The sequence below is a fragment of the Phalacrocorax aristotelis genome, chromosome 8 (genome assembly GCF_949628215.1).
Source record: "Phalacrocorax aristotelis chromosome 8, bGulAri2.1, whole genome shotgun sequence".
Taxonomy (NCBI): domain Eukaryota; kingdom Metazoa; phylum Chordata; class Aves; order Suliformes; family Phalacrocoracidae; genus Phalacrocorax; species Phalacrocorax aristotelis.
In genome coordinates this window covers 26,342,300-26,356,924 of record NC_134283.1, presented here as the reverse complement: position 1 = coordinate 26,356,924, position 14,625 = coordinate 26,342,300, and the positions used below count along the sequence as shown (strand labels likewise).

At 36.7% G+C, this 14,625-nt stretch overlaps 1 protein-coding gene across 2 annotated transcripts in view; it reads right to left on the bottom strand.

Moving 5' to 3' along the window:
• GABRG2 (gamma-aminobutyric acid type A receptor subunit gamma2) overlaps positions 1 to 14,625 on the bottom strand; it is a 71,428-nt gene that overhangs the window by 23,610 nt on the left and 33,193 nt on the right. The gene's annotated exons all lie outside the window — the stretch shown is intronic.

Genomic DNA, 14,625 nt, shown 5'->3' with positions numbered 1-14,625 from the left:
AGGTGTGATTGGTGAGGAAATGACATGGAAAAAACTACCTCTAATAGAACAGTTGTATGCAAAGAAGGAGATGGCAGATGTGTTTGGGTGTATTTTTAACCTCTTGAGCTTTCTAGGAGGATATTATTGACATCAGGTAGAAAGTAAAATCATTGGAGGAAAGAAAAAGAAGCTGTCAAACCCAGAATCTCTTTAGCTATTAGAAGTGGTGAAAAATTAGTTTTAAAATCAGAGAACAAGAACAAATAAAGGCACCAAAGCAGAAGGAACTAGCTTATGGTTAAAATGGTAAATAAATGTAGAGTTAAAAATGTGAACGGTGTCAGAGATAGTGAAAGAGAAACTATGAAAAATGGAAAACAATGAGATGATGTTCTAAAATGATACTTAATACCAAGAGCAACAGTGAGACAGGCCACAGGCCTGCACGCAACAGACCTAAAGGGAAGGATAGAGATTAGGAGGGTGCTTAGTTTGAAGATCTGTCTCAGAAGAGACAGCTATGAATCATGAATAATTTATAACCAGTATTGTAATCTGAAGTCAAACAGATCAAGCTTAGGATGTAAAAAACTTCTTTAAAGAATACAGATACCATCTTCAAGTTTCAGTTACCAGCTTCACAGGAATAAGCGTAGAGCTTCTAACTATATGTAATCACACTAGTCCAAATCCTACAAAGTATTTAAATGGCTCACCCTTTTCAAGAGAAGACCTTTGAAGAACTATTTATTTTTCAAATAGACATATTCAGAACAATGTTCACAGCTACTACAGGACAGGTTCCCTATGAGTCTCCATTCCATGTTGCAGGGTGAATACCATCACATTGTATGTTTTCAGGCCAGGAATTACAACCTTTTAATCTGTTCTTAAAAGTGAGGCTATAACACTGTGAATCCCATGGGTTACATTTTTTTAAGACTTTCCTCTTTTAACATTTGAAAATGTTATGTCCTGGAAAGCTTTTAAAAATAAACGGGCAATTCTGGATCTGAAACACTGTGTGCTATACAGAGGAGGATGCATTTGGAGTCCCACAGCACTGTGGCAAGGAAATTGTGGAGTGAGCTTTACCACGTAGGATGGAGTGTACCCTACACATAGGTAATATGAAGTTACTGGAAGCTAAATTTCTGTAAGGTCTCCTACATTGTTTTATAGAAGTCCAGCTGCTGTATTTGTAACTCCACAGAGAGATAAGGCTGCAACAGGTGCTTGGTACCAGAAACGGTTAATAAGCTCAAAAGAATAATCCAATGCCTTTTGCATTTATCTTCCTGCTCAGGTTGCTATCGTAAAAGACTTCAGGGTTGGGATAGTATGTTGGATGCAGAAATGATGCAGTGGTCCATTCATATCTTGCAGGCGTAGCTTGTTATAGAGATTCTCTGTGAGACAAAGTCAGTCGTGATGTTACCTCAGATGCCATAAGAGAGAAATGTACTCAAAACCCAAGAGGCAAAGCAATAAAAATGCAAGCAATAACTTCTTACACCCAACAAAACAATATTTGCTTTGAAGGAGCTCATGAATTTCCTAGAAGGGATGTGGATATGGAAATGTCACCCAGTTTCCTTCAAGACACCAACATTCCCACCAGGCAAACGCAGCACTCCTCCACAGCACTGTGCCCAGCAGCAGGCCTCTCTTCTGGTTCAGCTCTGCTGGCCCCATTCCCTAGCACTTTGCCATTCATATGCACATACGGCAGGTGGGAGAGAAAGAGTAGTCAGAGCCAAAACAGCATTTGAAATACTTCAGTAGAGTGAAAAAGTTGGAAGTTTGTTTTTCTTGTAATGACTTTCAGGTTTTACCATGGAAATGACAGCAGTGTTCTCAAATTGTATCCCAACAGCTCCCAGCCAGATGGAGAGATGGATTTTATTTTATTATTTCTGGAAGTAGAATAAGTTTAAAAGAAAACCACTGATGGTAGTTTCTGAAAAATACATTTTACTGATGTAGATTCCTTCCTGTTTCTTGATCCTAACAGCTCCATGTGAACACCTCTTTAAGCAAAGTGAATGTCTGAAAATATGAACACAGGTGTAAACAAAGTTTTCCAAGCAGCTCTCAACATGAAACAACTTAGTTGTTTAGTTGTATTAACATCTGCTAGCAGCCCCACTCTTGGATTAAAATTTCACTATCATAGCAATTATATCTAGAAGAAAAAAGAGACTGTGTCCCTCAAGTTTGCATTCCCCAACTAAGTGAATTATAGAACTAGAGCTTTGCCGTATCGAAAACAATATTGCTCATTGCCCTTCTCTGAAACGCTACTTTTTCCTTTAAATTTATTTTTACATTTTATTTTAAGTTTTGTGCATGGGTAGGACCTGTGGCACTGCATTCAGATAGGCATAATAACAATTATCATACATTTATGTTTGATTTTAGCTAGTACAGGTGGAATAAAGCACCCTATTTAACTCACCTAGTCTGAAGTGTGGGCTTTATATATGAAGAACTTCAGCTTGGGCTGAATTTCCTCATTTTCAGAGGTGCTAGAGTCAAATACTAATTTAAGAACATTTCTATGTAAAATTTTTGTTCTCAAATCTGCTAAAGAATCTTCATACAAAAGTTCACTATATATTAGAAAATCTCTTTAATCCCATACACCAAATCCAAACTGTTTAATTGAATTGCACATAAAATAATTGCCATTCTTCAACCTCAAATATTAAGCTGAACACTGTTCAGATTATTTCCATTGTTTCCTGATTTCAGTTTAATTCCCAATATTCTCGTTGGGATATTTTGTCTTGTAGAGCTTGAGTAATATCCGGAGGTCGGAATTACAATGGCTTGTGAAATGTAATGAAAAATGAAAGAAATAATGAATAGCCCTTTTCTATAAGCCTCAAAACTGGTATTAAGCTTTTGTTAAAACTTAGAGGAGTGTATTGCTTCCTACCCTGTTCCTCTAAGATGAGTCAAGGTTATATTATCTCAGGCCCTCCTTGTTTATAATTCTGAATATATTGATCAATTATAACAGTTAAGACAGAAGTTGCAAAGTGTTAAAAAGACAGGTAGAGGGATTTGAGGGACTGTCATATAATGCTACCCTATTGCTTTCCACAACATCAGCCACTCCATACACTCTTTCTCCCAAGAAAAGTTAAGGCATGAATTTGGTTCCTGTTAGACTCCAGAGAAATTACTTGGAGAACACCTGTGAGGAATGCTTCACCTGCTGAAAAAGCTTAAACTGTCATTTACATGTTCATTAGACAGTAGGGAATTCTGCCATGAGATGCAAATCTGTAAGAAATCAGCCCTTCTGCTCACAGTACTATTCATTTTTCTTACTTAATTCTCCCTAGACAAAATCTCTTATCACACCAGGAAACAAAAATCCAATTTAAATTTTTAAGGATGTGGCACTAGGAATGAGGTGGTCCAGAGAGAATGAGATAAGAGGTAGAGATTTTTTTCCTCCCAACTCATGAGCCTCATCAGCACAGCATTATGATTTGGGGGTATGGTTTATTGTAAAGCTACTTAAGAAAAGGTGGGCACCAAAGCTGGCAAACTCAGCAGGAGAATGTCTGCTTGTGGTTGCTTTTATATATGTTTCAGAATGTAACCAGAGCTGTTAAGGGTGACAGAGCAGTGACACAGGCTGCCCAGAAGGTTGTGGAGTCTCCTTCCCTGGAGACATCCAAAACCCACCTGGATGCGTTCCTGTGCCCCCTGCTCTAGGTGTGTCTGCTCAAGCAGGGGTTTGGACAAGATGGTCTCCAGAGGTCCCTTCCAACCCCTGCCATTCTGTGATTCTGTGACGACTATTGTTAGTATAAAATGACTCATCCTCCTGCACAGAATAGGCACTACCACATCTAATGACATGCAAGCTGGGTTATCCTAGATCAGCTGGCTGGTAGGAAGCTCAACATCAACAGTCTCTGTCAATACAAAGCCCTGAAATAATGCTACCATGACCAATGGGACTACATTCTAAAACAAATCACCATACGCTCTGTGGGAGGTTATATGGGACCTTTCCTGTCTGGGGCACTGGTGGGATCTGCACATAAAATGAACCAGCTCATTAATTCAGAGAAATGTCGTGTTCCCATATTCCAGTGTTCAGAAGTTGATCTTTTCCCTTTCACTTTTCTTCTCTGACTTATAGAGCGATAATGGGTTTTCAATATTTGCACTATTTGCTAGTAATAAATTCTCCTGGTGAAATTCTTTGCTTTTCTTGTCAAGAGATACAGTATGTCTTTCTCAGAACTGAAGGAAAGCATAGATTTTCTATACCTATACTTGAAAGTCTACTTCTTTTTTGCTGCAGTATTGCTAAATCTAGTCATACGGGTTTTAACAATGATTACTTTTTAGAAATAATAATAAAGAAAAGTAATTTATTTTCTTCATACTCAATAACATTCTTGCTTTTCCCAGATTGAAAATAAATTATGTGAGTTATCAGAAAATTCTTATTTCATAGCTCAAATCCTTAGCGGAGTGGCAATATGCTGTCATGAATTGCCCTGGTTATTGCTACTGCACTTGTACAACCAAAGTTCCAAGACATTGCTGTTTCACATCATGATTGTGCAACTGGAACAATCTAATAGTTCCAGACTAGTAGTTTGCTACAGTGATAGGAAATGTTGATGAACTACAAGGGTGGTTGGAAGTATTCAAACTTGTTTTATTTCATATTTAAATAAATGTTACTGGATAACAGCAGAAAATTATCTAAGAAATCACTACCAGTTCTTTACTGACTGTATATTTTTCTATTTTGCATAACTAGAGAAGGGATGTTAAGTACAGTCAAGTAGTTATTGCTATCTGTAATTTGAATGGACAGGGATGGACAGGGTGTGAACTCATTTTAGGGTTTTTGGAGGGAGGCAAGGGAAAAGAATTGTTTGGGTTTGGTTTTTTTTTTTTAACCTATAGACTTACAGAACAGAAGCAACCTTGTATGATTGATTGTTACCTACACAGTATGACTGTACTTCCTCTTCAAACTCATATTCTCAAGATTAAAAGAGAACAGTACAATCAATAAGAACATGATAGTCAAGTTTTTTGATGGTTTTCTCAGTTAGAGAATTGAGAAAGAACAAATAACAATTTACTGACTAGTTTCATGATCCCTTCTAGCCACCAGCATTAAGATACACAAAGGGTGTTGTGGTACTTTATGCATTAAATCTTGAAAAATATTTTTAAATTCTCTTATCTAGGGCATGATACAAGAAAGTATTATTACATAAATTTTATCCTGCAGCTCTTTAGCTTTAATTATGCAGTCTTCTTGAGAGTAGCAAAGAACTCACTTAAATAGACTGTATCACTTTTTGAGATAAGTGGCATATTTATAGCTTCTATAATGTATATCAAAATGAGGACGATTATGCCTTGTTTAAAAAAGCCACATTAAAGCACATGCAATGTACAGTTAAGAATTTGTTTTAACAATAAAAATGAGGGAGTTAATGTTTGTGAAACATAAAATGATAATGACAAATAATTGAACATTACTACCATGCTTAACATTATGCTACTATGTGAGAATGTGTTGTCAACATTATAGGATGGTTTTATGGAATTATAGATAACACATATCTAAAAATGTAAGTGGAACATTTTACAATCACAAGGTACTGCACAGAGTTTTATGAATTTGTACGTACTCTACACATTTTTATTTAACAACCTAGTCTATTTCCTTTTTGTTTCTCCTGTTTCATTTGCCACAAAAAAAATTTAAAAATCAAAGCTCACTGGGAAGGTCTCTTTAAACTTAGTGGTGTTAAATTAGTTTCATTTGCTTTTTACATGTGATATTTGGCTGAATTTGAGTGTTATTAGCTCCCTTCAATGCTGCCTGACTCGGATACTCTTGTTATGCAGACTTGTGTGTCTTACTTCCACTCAGCCTTTCAATTATATCTGTTCAAATACAGTTACAAACTCCCCCAACAAAACAGCATCTTAGATAAGAAGGTTACTAAAAATGCTATGTAATGACATGAGACTGAGAAGCTAGAAATTGCACCTGCAACCTGAAGGGATTTAACTGTGTAAGAACAGCCTTAGAGGCATATGTTTATTATTTAGGACATATACGTGCCCCAGGCAAATCCAAACTTATTTCGTATGAACTATCCCTGCGCTATACACGTAATGAACATTAAGCTCTCATCACCTTCAAACATCCTTAACAAATTTGTTTCTCTCCACTGAAAAAGCAGGAAGATGATAAGTCAGATAAGACCAAGGGAAAAAAATGTGAAAGAAAGAATCTTAAAATAATTGTATTACAACCATATTTTTTGAACACAAAAAGGGCCTGGAAGTGAAACATCAGTGCTGTGCTGATCAGTTTCCAAGTTAAAGATTACCTTGTGAGTCTACAGCTGAAAGGCTGAAGTGTTCGGGAACCCTCCAATTTATCACAGGATTCCTTGAAGTTTAATTATTTAAACAGCAACACCATAAAACATTTATTTATTTAAATCAATAATTTAAACATACTTATTCACTATGGAAAAAAACTATTCTAAAAACACTTAATATTCAGACTTATTTTCATGCTAAAATATTTGTGAATATACATTGTTCTTTAAATACTAAACCATTGTGTCTAATCCTTTTGAATCAAAGATCTCTCACCACTATTCATTATAATTAGATCTAGCTCCAGTTGAAAAGAGTGGAATAACACTGATTTTCTCTTGTGATATTGCAACGGTTTCTGTGAAAGTCAATCAGTGGGTGGAGTATGATGACTTCATTACCAGACAGGAATTAAAAAAAAGAAGTTGGGATATTAATAGACTTTGTGTCTCAAAAAAAGACAATATATCCATAAAGGCATTAGAGGTATCATAAAAATTTGTATGCTTAGTTATTTGCAGGAAAGACTCTAAACATAGAATAACTCTTAATTTCCTGATTTTTTTTCCATAAAATTTAAAACATTCATAATGATGGTGGCTTTTTTGTTTTTAAATAATTCAAATGTCCTAGAAGATCTAATTATTTTCTTGCTATTAAATGAACAAATATTATTTCTTAAAGCCACTGTTCTGTTTTATCCACAAAACTATATTTATTACAAAACCAATCTTGCCTTTAATGTCTGTGCTTTTGCAATTACCCTGCATTAGTTTCAGTGGAAATGCTCATAAGATTCCACATTGTTCCTTATTCTCTGGTTACTTGTATGTTAATCCTTTTTATCCTTACCTGACCTTCTAAAGCTCGGTTTAAAGTGTAGCAAAACATGCTTCCAGATATGGCAAACCTTCAGAAAAACAAGGAAAAATAAACTTGACCCGCAAGAGTCTGTTCAGTTGTGAAGTCTTACTGGGGTGGGTTGAAAGAGGTTTCAGGGCCCCACAACCCTTTTCTTCAGGGACAGTCATGATTTCACTTTGCTGGGTGACTCAGCTGACAGTGAGTCTAAGAAAAACTGACAGTAAAACAGGGCTGATTTACTGTCACTTTTCAAAAAAGCCCTTAACCCTTCTCAAAAGAAAAAAAAGTAATCATCAAAGAGGCTTTCAACTCTTTATATGATTAGAAGCAGGTGAACTGGAATGCCTAAACCTGAAGCTATACAGATGCAAACCTGAAGAGAGAAGTCAGATTCTTTCTATCTGTAAGAATTTTAAACATATTGATTCCCCAGGAATAGTGGGGGGTTTTCCTGCCCATTAAACCACAAAGATCTAGCCTGTCACTGTGAAAGAGATAGCAAAGTTAGGGACTCTTTGTGCGCTGGATGCTTTTTTGCATTAATACCAAATTGGTAATGGCCCTTCAATCCTCAGTCACAGCTCCGCCACTGCTGCCGTGGCTTGGCAGTTCTTACTGCTTACCATCAAGCTATTTCCAAGGAGTCTTACAGCATCTAACAACATCATGGAAACATATTTCACATGACTGCAACTACACTTTCCACATAAACAAGAAAGATCCTTTTTATCGTGGTCATAACTGAGCATGGAGCAGAAAAACAGGCCAAAACTAGCTATTAGTTGTATGTATTACTTGGATCCACAGGCTTTCTTGTTAGATGTGTCATTTGTATTAAAAGCTCCTTGGCTTATACTGTTAAGGTGGCATGGATTTTCCTATTGCTCTACTGCCAGAGGAATGGTTCCATAGTGATTTCAAAACCAACTACAGACCAGATGACAAGCAGAGAGGTGTCTGGATGAATAAAGAAAGTGGGAAGACAACTGTGCAGGTTTTCTCAGGTCTTTTGGGATGCTGCTAAGGGCTGAAGCAGCCAGTACAGAAGAGACCCAAATGCAGTTGACTCGAGTCCTTCCCAGCCTCTGTCCCTCTTGTCTGCAACTCATTGTCCAGTTTCTCAAGAAGCCTTCAGCTTGTCCCTGTCGTCTCGTCTGTCTCACAGGGATTATGCAAGGATAAATGGTTCTAAGGGGTTCTGATTTTGCAGTTCTGAAAAGGTGAGTGTACACGGACCTTGGACATCTGCATGACAGAGAGGAACCAAAAAGCCTGCTTACTGAATTAGTTCATTTATGCAAGCATGTGAATTAATCTATAAATACTCATTTGCCACACAACCAAATTAGATGAGAAAATGTGGAGTATACAACAGGTATGGGAGGGAGGAAGTTGTACTACATCTTTACCCTTTGAAGACACGATCCTGAAATGTAGCCTAATTATTTTCAATGAACAAACTTTTCAACAGATATAACTTCAGCAAATGTTCATTGATTGCCGTGGTTTGATGAATGACTGAACAGATATGAGTATCTGGATTATTTGAGAAAATATTTTTATTCATATTCGATAAATGTTTGTTATTCATTATCCTTCAAAAAATTATGCAGCAGTAGTTACCTTAGACTGGTTTTATTCCCTGACAGCTATATCAAACTATTGTAAGATACTACCATAACAAAATCCTCCTCCTGCTCACAAAATTGTCTGTAACTCTTCATAATGGTGGTGTGAGAAAGTTAAATAACTCAACTCCTGTATTTTCTTTCAAATAATGTTATGTTGGGTGCAGCAATGTTAAAAAGTGGTTCATGTGAGTTAAAATAAGGGAGAGTTTACATGAAAAAAAAATTTACAAGCAAAAGTATTCCCTGGTGCTCTTTTTCTGGACAGGTGACAAGAATATTTATATTAGGAGTAAAATATCAAGGTATCGCTATTAACATATTTTAGGGTTATCTTAAGTATACTGCCTTAGAGCTAAGGATTTCCTTTGAAGCAGCAAACATAAAAGTAGGCCTTTTGGTCGATTGTGTCTGCCTACAGCTTTAAATGTTTCACTGCCTTACAGAGACAGTATTCTTTTAGCAAGTATGTTTAAAATAATAATTTAACATAGCTTTTCAAAAAAAAAAAAGGATATTGAAAGAAAAACCCTCCTAAACAATAAAGAGAACAATAAAGACACACGGAACTATTTAATAGTAGGCTGAGTTTTCTTACTTAAAGCTTGTGTCATCATTTGTTCCTCTGCAAAGTGGATCCAAAGAAAGTTTAAGTTCTGCCAAAAGCAAAATGCAGGTACTAGTATCTTGTACCTATTCACTAGATCAAATTCTTCAGACAGGGAATGTTTTCAGTTCTCAGATGGATCTCCCTGACAATGCCATATGCTATAATCAGCTCATAGGAGGACTCAGAGCTCTGTATGGGGCTATCAAGGATTTCTAGGCACAGTGGCAATCCACCCATGGCCATTTTTTAATACTAGGCCTATTTCCCAACACAGATCTTCAAACAGGATCTGCACCTGTCATATTTTGACTTAATAAAGAAGCATAGGGTGAAGACTCCTGCTTTTTTTGAGCATTATGAAACCTCTGGGGACTGCATGCCTGCCAACTGTTCAATTCATTATGATAGAGATTTAAAATGAAGTATCGAAGTCTGTGAATACATCCTCTTCCACAAATAATAGCCTTGACCACATTTTCCTGATAAAACAGAAACCAGACCCAGATCTATTTCTGTGGCTTAATAGTTGCATAGCAAGATAAATATTTAATTATCAATTTGACACTGTTTACCAATTATGAGCAATAGACTGCTCTACTGCACAGCTCCGATTAGCTCTGTAAAACACAGACCAGGAAGAAAATTAAAATAAATTTAAAGATATTGGCTCACCAGTCTTGTGGATCCTGTGCAGCTTGTTGAATTGCTATTTATTGGTTAGTCTTATAATGCCTTTGCATTGAATTAAAAATTCAGGATAGGCCCTGTGATTAAGCAATAGACAACGTCTGGTCTAAAAAAGGAACTACCAAGTCAAAGAAATGAACTGGGAATAGCAGAAGCTCCGTCTGTCCTGAATAATTACACATTCACAAGCCATTTTGCATAGTACAACATTTTGTACGTTCAAAAACACTGGAATAGTAAGTAGAAATGCAGTTTGTCTAGTAATTTTATGAAATTCATAGAAACTTACTGATGGAAATAATTTCAAGGTATAAGCTAGTTCTTTCCTCCTAGTCGGAGGTATGATTTCATAAAACCTCTGATTTTAGGGTTTCTACAATCTCCCTAAATAATATGTGCCAGTGCTAATAATTGTTATGGCTTAAAACCAGGATGTTTGTTTTACTCCTTTGAGCACCAGTTATATTTACTTACAGGCTGGTTCCATACTTCCAAATACATCCATAGGTCATGTTTTCTAAACCTTTATTTATTACACTCTCCTTTGCTCCCCTGTCTTTCCTAAAATATTGCACATAAAAGCAAACCTTTTTTTTAATCGAACAGAATGCAGCAACTGTTTGACATCAGTTTTTCAGAGTAGAACAGTGGCTATTTCTCCCAAGTTTACACACAACACCGGGTGATGCATCCCAGAAAAGGTGTTTTTTTTGCAACAGTAACGAATTCTCTGTCCTTGTGTGTTTGTGGACTACTACAGTCCCCAGAATTTTTTTACACAACTACTGATCTTTTTACATTTGTGCCTTTGATTATTTCCTTACTACAGTCTTTCACTTTTTATTTGAAGTAGCTAATTATGGATTTTTGAATTTTCCTGTTTTCCTGTTCTCAAAAAGTTCAACATATCCCTGATTGGCGTCATCCACTTGTGCATTATACTTCACAAATCTAATACTTCTGTATCACTTGCTGTATTGCAGTAAAAATCAGAAAAATTAAAGCTGATCTTTCTCGCTAGTCAAATCTGAGTTGAGAGAGTTCTCTAGAAAAACTTCCTTGAAGGCCCTTCTAAGCAATAGGCCCCTTTTGTTCTACAATGTGATTCTAGCTAAGCTGTATAATACTTTCATTTTGACATCGAAAAAGTGAAGAACAGCAGCATTTGCTGCTACGATTCACAAGTGATGGACTTGCTGGACTATTTTTTCACCTAATTTGTTTCTTATTTCTAATGACAGTGAATATAAAGGATCAGAAATTAGTTATAGAATAGTTTTTTAAGCAAAAAAGAACTGTCATTCATTTGAATTAAATGTATTGTGCCATAGTAAATAAGAATATGGAGGATGGAAGAGTATGCCTTGTGATAGAGCAGTCATTTTTTGTTTTATTCTCTTTATTATTGCTGCTTGTTTTATGATAAAACTCTTTTTCTTTTTGTCCACTTTCTGCCACATTTGCCACAGAGTTTTACGTTGGTCCCACGTATAGATCATATGTCTAATAAATCACACACCCTTTAATAACTAAAGACAATATAAGCATAACATGAGCTCTGAACATGTCACTAAAGCAGCTGGCTTTGCTCTGCAACCTCAGTATTACTCTTGAAGTAGGGTTTGGTAAATCTCATGCTTTCTTTGTAAGGACTACTCATGGCAGCGTCCATCCAAATTTCAGAAGTTGGTGAATTTTTATTATCTAGACTTTTCCCTTAGTTCATCCCCTTTTTATTGAAGAATCTCACTACCCTTCAGTGGATGGGGCCTTACACTGTGAGCAAAGAGGTCACACAAGAGAAATGGTAGTTTCTTCATAATGACCAAGATTTGCATTGCTGAGGTGCAGTGATTATGAACATGCTTCAGTAGTACAATAAATCTTAAGCCCATCTCAGTTTATAAGTGTGTGACATCAACTGTAGCAGTTTATATAACTCAGATGATATTATATCTTAACGTGCACTTTATTGCAAATAATCTGAACTAAACCACTGCTGTATACACAGCATAGGTTGCAGTGAAAAGGCAAAAAAAACATATACAGGTAATATATTATTAAATGTACAGGTTAGTTAGTCATTTTGATAAAATGTTCATAGGGCAGAAGGTTGAGCGTTAAATTTTCTTACCAGTCCTGCTATTAATGGACAGTGGATTCTATTAGCTAAGTCATTTCCTATTGCTTGGTCTGTGACTTTCAAAGAAAATTAGAGTTACATGTGAATGTTCAGTTTGGAGAGAAACAAGCTGACAGCTCAGGATGACTCACCTCAGATAAGAAAAAGACAGGATGGTTTGTAATATTCCAGTTGCTTTTTTCTGCTGTTATTGGGATTTGCTAACTGAGCAGGGACAGAATTCCAACACCTGGCCCTTTCAGTTAATCTTACATTTCTGCAGTGCATGCAAAGGAAGAGCAGCAGATAAATGTAGTCACTTCAGCAAGTCCATCAGATCTTAGGAAGCTTACTCTCAAGCAATCCGTGTCTGTCTCTGCCCATAATTCAGCCCAGATCTCAAATGTTCAGCTATGGCATGACAGAAAGAGAGGTAACAGATTTTGTAATCACCAAGTCTCAGCCATCCTTTCTGATTCTCTTATCTGCTCCAGTCACCAAGCAAGCATACCCCTCAAGGACTAGAACGTGTTAGTCACTGGGAGGCATGAAGCTGGAAACGAGAGTTTGTTTTGAAATGGAGTAAATGCAGATATGGAACGTTTATTCCAGTTTCAAATGCCTCAATGCTACTCCCAGCCTCCTTCTGTTCTGTAACTGGTCAATCTCATATTCTTTAATTCCTCCTTCTTGTGTTCAGGTTTCGCTGGTTTCTGTTATCATTTAAATTTAGTTTTGGGGAAGAGTTCTCGGAAGTATAGTATAGTCCTCTTTCCAACACCTCACTAATATTTCTGTTGCCTCCTCCACTGTACCTCGGCTCATATCCCCACCGAGGCATTGGCAGTGGTACTGACATTAGTTTGTACCTCAACTCTGTTATATGCAGCATTGCAATTAGTTGCATAAAATCTTAAGACTTGTTTTGGCTATATGGGCATTCAGACATTTAACTTGTGTGCTCAGGCTACACATGGGTTGCTAATAAATCTATAAGCTTGGAATATTTTTCTTGCTTTTTCTTTTGGGGAAACTATTAAAAATATGTGTGTGTATATAAGAGAGTAATTATAGGTAAAGTATGGGCCCGGCTGTGAAATATTGGAGTTAATGTAGTTCCCAGCATTCTAATATGGCACTTAGGTAAACAATGAACACTCTTTAGGATCTGCCAGCTTTAGTAAAATATAAGTAGGAGATAGACCAGATTCACGACAATCCCTATTTTGGGGTCTTCTTTTTTCCCACCTTCTAATTATTTAGATACTGCACCTAGATCAAAATCAAATCCAATTTTCTTGCATACCTGTGGTCCTAAAAAGAAGAGGAGCAAGGAAAATCAAACATAAGATAACTGCAGCAGAAGAAATATATCCACAGGACATTTTCCCAAGTTTTTATACTCAGCAGGTCTTTGAAAGCAGCTCAGCAGGCTGAGTAGCTTTAGGAAGCATTTATTCTTAAGAATCGAGAGATGACTAGAGTGACTGCTGCTTTAAAGTGCACGCTAGCTGCTAATTACCCTTTTTTTAAAGCAAATTAAAAGGGTTGGTGTGTCATCATATTAAAAACTACAGAATCAGCATTATGGCAGTACTCCAGGTGAGTACTACAAGCTTGAATGGCTAACCCCTGAAAAAAAAGGAAAGGGTGTCTTTGCAGGTGAAAGTATCGTAGTTTATTAGAGTCAAGTTTATTAGAGGTCAAGCAGAAAAGGAAAGAAAAAGAGCAAATAAAAAACCCTGAAGTTAAGGCTGAAATACATTCGGTTTCCAACCTGGGCAGGAAGAGACCTTAGACCACAGTTGGGTATGCTGCTGCCTTTTGTGCTTGCCTGTTGCACGAGCAGTGTGAGGTGAGATGTATTGCTTTTTATATATTTGCTTTGAGAGCAATTCCACCATGTCATGTGTAATGGTGGTTATCAGCAGCTATGGCTCATACACATGCTGCTCTCTTGTCCTCTTTTGCACCTTTATTTTTCTTTTCCTGGGAAAATGAGAAAGGTCAAATGCTTTCTTGAATAGCTGACTAAATATCTTCTTCAGCTAAAATGGCAGAAGATGCCATAAGGCAAATGTGGCTACAGCTGGGAGGCTTCATTCCATTTTTGCCCTACTCATAAGACTAAACATGTCATTGGTGCTTAACGTCCAGTGATTCAGGAGTTGGAACTTGAATCAATTCTTCACCTCTTTGTTTGCTCTCCAGTGTAATGCACAGCAGGCTCCTCTCAACTCTAGTGTATCTCACCCTCCTTTTGAACATAACAGCAATGCTGACCTTTTAGAAATAAAATGGTTGGGGATATCTATGAAGTCAGAATTAACACAGATGTC